Here is an 8,242-nt window from a genome sequence, read left to right on the forward strand (position 1 = left end):
GAGTCCACCTTCTTTTTTTTTTTATTATTTAGCATACCCCTTCTATTTATTTGAAACGGAACGCTGGAAACGAAACATTTGTTGTGGTGAATTTGTAAATCATCAGTTTTTTCTGTTGCAAAATATACCTATAACCTATAACCTATAGCCATAATATTTGTATATTTGTATAGACTATGAAAAAAAAAGTGGTTAATAATAATGAGTAATTAATAAAATCAATCGTTAGGCTGCGGCGACCACACCTAGACCTTTTTTCTATGCGACCGCTGCGATCCTAGATATTGTGGACGTTACTATTTTTCACTTTATTATAATAATATGTAAAAGAAGAAGATGTCTAATCTATGAGTGTTTTTTCAACAAATTTTACACTAATTCACTTTTAACATCGATATTCCACAGTTGAGTTAATTGCTCATATTTTATAGGAAATCTATAAAAAAAAATATTTATAACTAGGTGTTTATAAATAATAAACTTAACTAAATGAACGTGGATATAAGTATTACTAAAAAAAATCTTGTAAACACTACCAAAAAAAATATTTATGTTTTCGTAATGTGTACAATGTTTCGAACAGATTCGTATGTCATTCAACGACATCACAGCCACCGAATAATCGGATCAGAATCGAATCGCACGCCTTGTCAGATCATTACAGCGGCACACGAGACGGGCAGCTCAAACGAGAGCGATACACCCGTAACGCGGAACTCTGACGAGTCACTGGAACTGTGCCATATGCTCACTAGATCCGACGTACGCGCGACTTATCATTTCTGCGGAACGTAACCTGCCGTAGCTCTGCGCGTGTCGACAATGTCGATAACACACAGGGAAACGGGATTTTTACGAATATACGTTCTGTTTGGGAAACATACTTGAACACTTACGAACAACGTATTCCTACAAATGACCGTTTATCGCGTAATAAGGGAATATAAAAAGAAAAATACACAAATATTTAATACAGACGAGACGTGAACGATCAGTATTCCCGCAACCGCAACTCACCAAAAACTGGCAGTCATGCGCCCGAACTTTGCCAGACTTATATAAGCCACGGAACAAAGCCAAGGTCGAATTTTGTTTGTGCATATCAGAGCTTGAGCTAAGGAAATGTTAGAGCTACGAATAGGTATGAATAAAATCACTATTTAATAATTCGAGTAAAAACGATATAATGTGCAGGCAACATAAAATATGCTAAAAATCAAAAAATCTCTGACAAAAAATATAGACATCAGATGCCTTCCTTAATCGCGCAAGTCTGCCCGGGTGGGTCTTGCTACGACGGAGGAAAGACAGTGAATGCCAATGCTGGTCGTTTCACAGGGCCTTTTATACCTGGTTCATTAGCGATAACACAGGACCGGTCCGGTATTCTGTGGCAGATAACAAGAAACCGTCGAAACCCTAGTAGTGCAATAGCCGATATAATCGAACAATATAAAAAAGTTGTTTTAAGAATAAAATAATTATAATAATAATAAGAAAAAAAATTGATTAACGATAGTAATTATTATTAGTTAATAATTCACGTTTTATTATATAAGAAGAAAATGTCAAATCTATGAGCGTTTTTTCAAACAATTTTACAATTCACTTTTGTAACAGCGATTGGCCACGGTTGAGTTAATTGCTCAGCTTCCATAGGATATCTAAAAAAAAATGTGTATAATGGATAATTACTAAAAGTTAAAATTTTACAAACATTAAAAAAAAAATTAACGTTTTCGTAATGTGTACAAAGTTTCGAACAGATTCGTATGTCATTCAACAGCATCGCAGCCACCGAATAATCGGATCAGAATCGAATCGCACGCGTTGTCAGATCATTATAGCGGCACACGAGACGGGCAGCTCAAACGAGAGCGATACACCCGTAACGCGGAACTCTGACGAGTCACTGGAACTATGCCATCTGCTCACTAGATCCGACGTACGCGCGAATCGTCATTTCTGCGGAACGTAACCTGCCGTAGCTCTGCGCGTGTCGACAATGTCGATAACGCACAGGGAAACGGGGTTTTTACGAATATACGTTCTGTTTGGGAAACATACTTGAACACTTACGAATAACGTATTCCTACAAATGACTGTTTATCGCATAACACGGAAACAGAAAAAATAAAATATGCATTAACGCAAATATTTAATACAGATGTTACGATCAGTGTTCGCGCAAACGCAACTCACCAAAAACTGGCAGTCATGCGCCCGAACTTTGCCAGACTTATATAAGCCACGGAACAAAGCCAAGGTCGAATTTTGTTTGTGCATATCAGAGCATGAGCTAAGGAAATGTTAGAGCTACGAATAGGTATGAATAAAATCACTATTTAATAATTCGAGTAAAAGCGATATAATGTGCAGGCAACATAAAATATGCTAAAAATCAAAATATCTCTGACAAAAAATATAGACATCAGATGCCTTCCTTAATCGCGCAAGTCTGCCCGGGTGGGTCTTGCTACGACGGAGGAAAGACAGTGAATGTCAATGCTGGTCGTTTCACAGGGCCTTTTATACCTGGTGTTCTGTGACAGATAACAAGAAACTGTAGAAACCCCAATAGTGCAATTGCCGATAAACGCACAATTTAAATAAAAGTTATTATAAGAATAAAATAATTATAATAATAATACAAATAGTAATATTAATAATAATAATAAGATTAGGAATAAGAATAATAAAAATTATAATAACAAAAAGGAAAAGAATAATCTAGAACCTTATATAAATTAAAAGTTAAAATATTAAACAATTATTTAGTATGTACAAAATTTTCACGGGATTTTAAAACTTTTCCAGAGTTTTTTTCAACCCGTTCTTTTCGTATTCGCGTAGTTTGCCGTTCGTATGTACGATTTTTTCGCCGTTTGCGTTAATAGCGGTTGCGATCGCAATAACGAGTATGACCGCCGACGACAGTCCCCCGGACGTTTTTCTTCGATCATTTTATTTTTGCACATAGGATCGCGGACATAGGATGTACATGATATTTATTCTATTGTTATTGCTTAAATGTACACATATATAATATACGTTTGATTCGAAGCCTATTTTTCGATGTACAATACTGTTTTTCTTTTATTCAATAAATTATTGCGACAATTGCGTTATATATTTATATTATTTTTGTTGTTCTTGGTAGCTAAACTTTTACGTCATACTTATATCTTCAACCACGGGTTGTGCTGTATACCATAAAAGCGTTTATCGACGACGTTTGTGTCGCACAATACTGTATGTACATGTACAATCTTAGTATCGTACTGTATCCACAAACTCAATTCAGCAATCATCGATCGAGTAAGTTTACATATGATTCACATTTTATGATTCACTTTCTCAATTCTCACTAATTCAATCACCCGGCATTAGAAAATCATTAACAATGCACCGGTATATTTTTGGTCATTTTTCAAGCCATTAATAGAGTGTGTCTAAAGTGACTTATTTTCAAAAAAGCTAATGCCCATATGTATTTAATTCTCAAACCATTCTTTAGGCAAGGATTGTCATTTCATCATATCATACTAACTAAACAATAGAATATATTAAAGACTCATCACCAGATTCACTACATATATTCATAAAAATTACAAATTCTATTTAAAATTAACAATACTACTTAGCCACTTTTTTTGATGACATAGCTATACTGTCGACTTAAACATTGGAATACTCAACCAACGTATAACGTTATAAAAAGATTAACAAGTTATTACAACAGTAATCCTACATTCCAAACGTTTTCATCCAAATTAATCTCCAATATTTATCGCGTCTTTAGTGCGAAAAATAAAACTTTCCTTTATATTCCTGATAAGTGATAATTTTTTCTGGAAACGCAACTATAATCGCGATTTATTAACCTAATAAATAAATAATTAAATAAGTTATTATCATTTACCACTGGCTAACTACTAACTTCCTCTTCTCGCCACTCACGTCTCTTATAATATTGATCATCATAATAACTTATTGTATCATATTTTATATAAAAAAAAATAATAATAAAAATAAAGGTATGCATCTCATTTCATTAATTGTTTTAAATTACTGTATTTTACCTCTCCGTATTCAATTAAAGACTAAATAAATATCCTTTTTTTATGTACATGTACATTCAGTAGTGTAAATGTGTAATTGGGGTGTAGCAAGTGTAACATGTTAGTATTTAATTTTTTTCAAAAGTATGTTAAAAAAGTCTCGCATCACTGAAAATATTCAAATTCATAGTTTCTATATACCTAAATTATATTAATTTAAAAAAAAATAATAAGTTGACTCATCTATATTATTTTACAAACATATCAATTATAACCATAATTAACCAATTAAACATTTTGTTCATCAATATTTTATTGAACATTTTTTTTTTTAATGTATGCCTCTTATTAGAGAATTGAGACCATTGGGGAAGAGAAATGGGGATTGAATATTGATTCTAAAATTTAATAGTTCACAACACTAAAAATATAAACCAAATTACGCAACGATTTACATTAATATCAAGTCAGAATGTTATCATCTTATTTATTTTTTATTATAATAAATACGCAACCTATTTTTTTAAGAGCATACCTGAATATTAAATTTAAAATTTTCCATACATTCCTTGTACACCTTTTAACTATTATATAAATGCTCACATCTCTAAAAGCTATAGAAATAAAAATCTTAAAATATTATTGTAATATTAAATATTAAGCCTTTAGGTCCCTAAATATCATTATATTATTTTAAAGTATGGCGTGGTGCGATAAACAATTAAACATATGTTAATTGTATACAAAATCCTTCTGTTTTTAGATAATAAATAATGTAATTTCTAAATACACAGAATTGTTATTATTAGCATTATTTAATAATAATGCTCCTATAGTCTAAATATTTTTCATTCCGATTAGGTATATAATAAATTGTAACCATAATAATATTTAGAAAAAGCACCCCGGTAGTTGGTACCACAATATATAGGTACCACGTAATATATATTTATATAAATTATTATAATATACGCTCAGTGGATAAACGGGCCAAAAGCTTTATACATGTATATAATATATTTACTATCTGAGTGGCGCACTTATTCCTCGGGGCTTAATTTAAAAGTCTGCAAATATTTGTCAATACCCGTTTTTTTCTTTTCGAACATAACATTATACATACAATAATCGCCTACACAAACTTATGCATACGTCACGTTCATCGTTATTCTACATTTTTTTCCACATGACAATATTATAATATATGCTGCAGTATAATATAAGCATTTTATTAAGTAATCATAGTATATGTATGTAATCAATAGTTATAGTCATAAATAAAACACGTTTCACATATATAGATAATTACGTGTATCTATATACGATACAATATAATATTATAACAGGTATACTTTTTATAACTTATAAAAAAACGACTGAAGTCTTTTACCAAACTGTCTAGTTAAATAAACAATAAGACTAAATTGTTATACTAAAATAATTATATTTAATGGTAATGATATATTTTTAAAAGTGTGTATTTGAATTTAGTTGAGCCAAGTAATGTTTTTTTAACAATATGTAATTTCTGAAATAATCTTCAGCGTGAATCACTTGCTAACGTTTGTGTTCTTACAATATAACATACTAGAATATATGAATTACTACATTACTAAGTATATATTATAAAGATTGGTAGATATTGTATAACTGAAACTGCAAAGTAATTTTTAAATTAAAAAATTAATATAATGTAGCGGAATTAAAATATGCACCTATTCAATTTGAATAAACCCCTTCCTATAAACAGTTATGCTACTATTAAATTTCAAACATAAAAATTAATCATGAAAATATTAATGTAATTGTACCAATAATTATTATAATGAATATTTGGTCGATAAAAGATGCTTGAATCGTGCAATAATGTTTTGTATAAATCTAAAAACTTAAAGGTATAAATCTTATCGTTTCATAAATTACCATACATTTAAACATTATAATTATAAGGATAATTTAATCACAACTTTGTTAATCATATATTATTTTATTTTATTTATAACAATGTAAATAATATACTATCATTCTGTATCTCGGGTTTTAATTTACTGTAATTTGTCTATACTTATTTATTTACTTTTAGTTATTTTTATGAAATTGTATTAATTATTAATTTTTTATTTTTTATATTCAAATTTAATATTTAATTTAAAAACTCAACACATTAAATACTACAAACAGCAGCTACTTCCGTATTTGTTTGCAAAATGTCAATGATCAAAATAAAATTATACCTATGTATAGGTATACTATTTGTGTGACGTTTAAAAATTATAATATTTACAATACTGCATGGGAAATATTTTTTTTTAAATATCGTTTATAAAACAAAATATATATTATATTACTATAAATAATAATATAAAAATAGCCGAGTATTGGCTTTCTGAGTTTTGATTAATATATTACATTATCAGTCATTCATTATGCACCATCATAAATTTATATTTTTGTTAAGTACTCCATCCTAGAATTAAAACTGAAATAGTCCTACAATACTGTTGTACTACTAGTCTATGAAGCATCCGTGCAATACAATATCCACCTATTATACATAGATACCTACGATGTTTAGCTTTCAGAAGCAGATAATTAATTTGAACGACATCACACAAGTACGAGTTAGATTTCAGTTGCGTCTATGTTCGTCGCACTACAAGATCAAGTTTATAAAAAAATAAATATTGGCATACGTAAAAACTAAAAACCATGTGCAGATAAATCATACAATATACCATTATCGCTGTTGCTGCTACAGAGTCGTCTGAAGTAATTGATATTTTAACGGTTTAACGATATTTAATTCATATAGATATATTACTATAATAATATAGCTTTATATGTATGCATGAAAATTATATTATTATTCTATAATATTTTCACTCCAATGATCAAAGCCGAACTAGTATCTAACTATTATTTATACATATATATAAGGTATATCTATGTTATACATGAATATAAATACTATATAGGTATATATACTAGTACTATATAGCCATAGGTTAGGTTATAGGCATACTATGCAGTACCTATATACCTATTTGAGCCTTGTGTCTCTAAGGACAAAACGGCAATTTGCAAGTGAATCGCATATATAGGTAGGTATATTTATACAGTAATTTTCATGATTTCACAACAGTATATTGCACGTGATATAGCTGCAGTCCGGTCGATGGCTAGTAATATACAATATTATTATATATAATATATATGTAATTATGTACAACTTCTTTACTCTGACGAAAAGTATAATATTACGATTTTTATATTTATGTATGTGTTTGTAAATAGAGATGTGTAGTACTGTAGTTATTAATTTATTATATTGTTATCATTATAATTTGTATTATTAAACGTAACCTGTTTGTGTATAGGTAAGTTGGTAAATATATATTATACAAATAGAGTTAAACAATTCGAATCGTATTCTTTTATTTATTTAATTTTTTAAGGCATTTTTAAAAAAAAAATATGCATGGATAAGGTTAATTAATATAATTATCTACCCCCATTGCAGTTATTACTTTTATATTCGCTCGTTATTCAACATTTTTATTTTCAGATACACAATGTAAAAGAACTGAATGACTAAATTATAAATGTGCAATATATAGAACGTAACTAAAAATAATGACAAAATGTTAGCCTAATATTTATTTTTTATTTTTATGCATAATGTAATCTGGCATATATATAATTGGCACTTATTTAATTATATGAAATATAAATAAACACAGATAGAATATTGTTTCTTTACTGTTTACGACGTCAACAGATTATTGTATAATGTATATATATACAACTATATATACACAGGTTAGGTACTATATTATATCTACTCGTATTATATTTGTGTAAGACAAAATAGAAAATTTAACTTATTTAAAACTTCACTTTAATGAATAAACTTAAACTAAAATTAACATAAAATTTAATCTAAGAATAATTAAAACAGTAAAATATTTGTTAAATTACGTAATTTTACCATATTCTTCTTCGATAGTCAATCATCGTTATTTATATTTATTATAATATCAAATATACCTAATTATATAATATATTTATAAAATTTAACTGTATATATCAACCAAAACGTTATTTAAATTATATGTATTGTACAATGTTTAGTATACATAATATTATCACAGTAGTTCTTAAGTGTATACAATTAATATATA

The sequence above is a fragment of the Rhopalosiphum padi genome, chromosome 4, assembly GCF_020882245.1.
Source record: "Rhopalosiphum padi isolate XX-2018 chromosome 4, ASM2088224v1, whole genome shotgun sequence".
NCBI classification, from domain to species: Eukaryota; Metazoa; Arthropoda; class Insecta; order Hemiptera; family Aphididae; genus Rhopalosiphum; species Rhopalosiphum padi.